This window comes from Lontra canadensis, unplaced genomic scaffold (genome assembly GCF_010015895.1).
Source record: "Lontra canadensis isolate GAN:19392208 unplaced genomic scaffold, GSC_riverotter_1.0 scaffold16, whole genome shotgun sequence".
NCBI lineage: Eukaryota > Metazoa > Chordata > Mammalia > Carnivora > Mustelidae > Lontra > Lontra canadensis.
Genome location: NW_022631010.1, coordinates 25,377,042 through 25,381,363, shown reverse-complemented (window position 1 = coordinate 25,381,363; position 4,322 = coordinate 25,377,042). Strand labels below are relative to the sequence as shown.

Here is a 4,322-nt window from a genome sequence, read left to right as displayed (position 1 = left end):
AGGTGACCCTGTGTACTAGTTATGCACTAGTGGGTAACAAATTATCCTAAAACATGGAGACTTAAACATTCCTGATCTCTAAGAGCTATGGGTCAGGAATCCAAGAGTACCTTAGCTGGTGGATTTTTAGCTTAGGATATCTCAGAAGTCTGTAATCACATGTCACTCAGGGCTGCAGTCCTCTGAGGCTGGACTGGGCCAAGATGATCTTCTTCTAAGTGCTTTTAGGTGACTATGGGCAGAAGGCCTCTATCCCTCACCATGTGGTCTCTCCATGGCACAGCTCCCAGTTGAACAGTTAGCTTTACAAAAGAGAGTGATCTGGAAGAGAGAGAGCTATCAACATCATGGGAGCCTCAGTGTCCCTCACCACCTAATATCAGAAGTATACGCCATCACTTCTGCCCTCTCAACTCTAGGACAATGTGGGAGGAAACTGTTCAGGGATATAAACATTAAGAAGCAAACACCACTAGGGAAAATGATCTATACGACAGCCTCACCTCTGTGATGTCTCAGTATTTCACATTGCTCAGGCATACAAAGTAACTCATCCCCTTCCAAGACCCCGCATAAGAATGACCCCATCCAAACCACCATTTTATTCTGTGCCAAGTTGGAGACAGCCCATATGTCTGTGCTCAGGTGCTGATGAGACTCATCCAATGTAGCTTCTCTCAACCTGTGAACTGAAGAGGTGAGTTATCTGCCCCCACACACCTATAACATACCATGGACAAGCATAGGGTAGTCACCATCAGCACTTCTATTCAGAAGGAAAGAAGGAAGGAAGGAAGGAAGGAAGGAAGGAAGGAAGGGAAGGAGGAAGGAAAGAGGATGAAGGTAGGAAGGAAAAAAGGAAAGAAATGGGAGGAAGAGATGAACCATTGGGCATACGAGTTCTGACTTCCTGCTGGGATAATACTGGAAGCTCATTGCTTCGTGCTCATTCTTACTCTTGCCAGGTGTTACTGTCCATGTCTACAGGCTCTGCCTTGTGGGTCCTGGGTCCAAACTCTAAGACCTTCTTCTTTTTCCATGAAAATTAACATGCATTTGAAACTGAGTGGTTTTCTCTGCTGACTTCCTGCTGGTAGAATTTGTGGGCAGAAACAGACTACTGTTTGGTACCATCTCCATCCCCTTCAGACCATGCAGATAGTGATTCACCTAATAGAGTTCTTTTAAATTTTACGAATCTTGTTTGCATCCATATTGTTAGACAAAAGTCACACCCAAAATCTATTTGAAATAAACCTTTCTCTACCTTGGGCTTCTGCTGAGAGATAATATCTTATACTTCTTAGAAATGCTCTTGGTTGATTAAGAGGGACTGTAAGAGACACACACGACGAAATGCCAATAGGACTGAATGAGTAGCACCCTGAGGAACCAATTTTAGTCTTCCTGACATTTTATTTTTAAGAATTTATTTATTTATTTGACAGGGAGAAAGAGAGAGAGAGAGCACACAAGCTGTGGGGGGCAGAGGGCAGAGAGAGAAGCAGACTCTTGACTGAGCACAGATCCTGATGCGGGGCTCCATCCTAGGACACTGAGATTATGACCTGAACTGAAGGTAGATGCTCAACTGACTGAACCACCCAGGCACCCTTTCCTGATGTTTTAATAAGAAAATTTTTGGTTATCTCCTTGGCCTCATCTTATCATGCTTTTCTGATACTGTCCTGAATTTGACCTTTGCTTAGAAGATAGGTCTTCATTTTAGCATCATTTTCCATTTGATAGGCTGCAAATCTTCACAACCAGTGATGCCATGACTTTTTTGTTCCTTCCCATAGTTTATGTCTTTCCTCTTGTGTATTATTATAAGCAGAAAGAAAACAGATTTCACTTTCAACATTCTGGCTGGAAGTCTCTTCAGCAAAATCATCAGTTCACTAGAAATATCTTCAACATTCACATCAATGCAGGTTTCAGTGTTTCTCAACTTTCTGCCCTTGCAGGACAAGGATTTCCCTCCCTCTAGTTTCCAGTAAGGTTTTCCTCTTTTTGTTTTTGGTTCTCACTGGCAGTTGCTTCAAAATCTAAAACCTTAGTGCAAGTAAATATCATCATTCCACTGATGATCTCTGCAAATTCTGAGAATGTTCACTTATTTCACTTATTTCCAGAGCCAAACCCACATTTTAGGTTGCTTTTATGGTGAGTTCCCATTACCGATTAGCAAAATCTGTGTTAGTTATGTATTGCTGTATAAAAAATTAGCCCAATACGTATTACCTTAAGACAACAAATTGTTCTAGAGTGTCAGGAGTACAGAAATGGCTTAGGTGGGTGATCCTAACAAAGGCTTTCTTATGAGGCTTTAATCAAGGATCCAAGGGTATTTTAATAGCACAGAAATGGCATTTCACAATTGCATATGGTTTAGTCAGCATTACATAGCACAGATTTGGAATATCCTCATGTTTTTAATTAAAAGAGTCTACTGAATAAATCAAGGCAGAAATACTTTTGTATATTTAAATAAAGGTGTTTTTGGAATGAGAAGCAAGGGATGCTTCTCAGAACAGACTGGATAAATGCCTCCTTTCTTCCAAATGGAAAACAGCTTAAGCTGCATACGGAAAAATGTAACAATAAATTAAGTAAATATATTTCCTTTTGTCAAGCCCATGTTGAATAACTGACTTCAAGTTTCCTTAATAAAATTTCTGGGCATTTGAAAATAGAATGGTGTCTTCTTACTAAGGATTAATATTTCCATTTACTTCATCAATTTCATTAATCATTCCACTTGTTCCTTAACACCCCACTGTGAACTGGAGTCTATGTGATGAGGCAACATATGAAGTAAAGTAACTTCTGTAAACAAGATGAACAATGAAGGAAAATAGGCATCAGAAAAAGGAAATTTAAACTTGATTGTCAAAAATGCCACCATTATGGTCTCCTACAAACTGGATTTTGCAGACAGTGATGGAATGAAGCTCTCATGGGCTTAGAGAATTTATCTTGACCTTTAATAGAGCTGGCAAGATCTTATCCACCTTTTAGGATGTGACTAAGAATTTTCAACAGTTTTTTTTTTTCTGACTCAGTCTTTCCTCTTAATGATACGTCTGCTTTCATTGTTAGTCACTAATCTAAACTAACTGTGAGTTTCTTCTCCCAAAAAGCACAGGAAAGGTGAAAGAAAAGAAGTGGGGCTTACCCCTGTGATGAGAAACACCACCATATCTCTGCAGGCAAGTCTCACAGGATAGCACAGTAAGTGGAGAATTATGGCCACGTTATTCCACATATCAGTAAGGATAATTATCATGGCTCTTTCTCTTCAAGGAGGTGGCTGAGCGGTTTGGTGGTGGTGGCCTTGCGCATTCACGCCAGACGCAGAGATGCAGATCTTCGTGAAAACCCTGATGGGCAAGACCATCACCCTCGGAGTTTGACCCCAGCGACTCCATTGAGAATGTCAAAGCCAAAAATCCAAGACAAGGAGGGGATGCCCCTGACCAGCAGCACCTGATTTTTGCGGGCAAACAGCGGGAAGATGGCCACACTCTGTCAGATTACAATATCCAGAAAGAGTCCACCCTGCACATGGTGCTTGGTGTCTGGGGTGGCATCATCGAGCCCTCCCTCCACCAGCTGGCCCAGAAATACAACTACGACCAGATGATCTGCTGCAAGCGTTATGCTCCCCTGCACCCCCGCGCCGTCAACTGCTGCAAGAAGTGTGGCCACACCAACAACCTGCGCCCCAAAAAGATCAAATAAGGCCCCTCCACCAGCTCTTCCTTTGTCCACAGGCGGCCTCCTGCCCGAGCCACAAGGGCCTTAATAAAATTTCCCTTTCACTGGGGGAGGGAAGGGTAATTAGCATAATATAATGCAAGCATTGAAGAGCAGCATGACTATGATTACCATTTGTTAGATGAATAAACTAAGGCTGAACAAGATAAACAATTTTGACTGATATCATTGGCTATTCTCCCTGTCAGAGTCCCACTCTTTCTGATATGTCATGGCAGCCTAACTAGGAAAGAAAATAGAATAAATGGTGCCATCTAAACACAAAAGTATGGATCCAAGGATCTTAATGGAAGAACTGGTAGAACATGTGAAGCAGAAGATTTCATGCTTGTCTTGAAGGACATGACTAGAGCATTCCTTGGGGTAGTGTGGCTATCATGGTGAGGAACTGACCATTCTGGCATCACCATAAACATCCTCTCCTGTCTTGAGGTTTAGCTCTGCCTACCAGACTTGATGTTCCAGGTAGCAGGCTGATACCCACAGCCCCACCCTCAGCAAGCTCTTGCATCCCTCGTCTGAGCTACAAACAAGATATAAAT

General features: G+C 42.2%; 1 pseudogene; it reads left to right on the top strand.

Annotated features, from left to right (window-relative positions):
* The first annotated feature begins 3,362 nt into the window (after positions 1–3,362).
* On the top strand, positions 3,363–3,744 carry LOC116868764 (annotated as a pseudogene).
* The last annotated feature ends 578 nt before the right edge of the window (positions 3,745–4,322 follow it).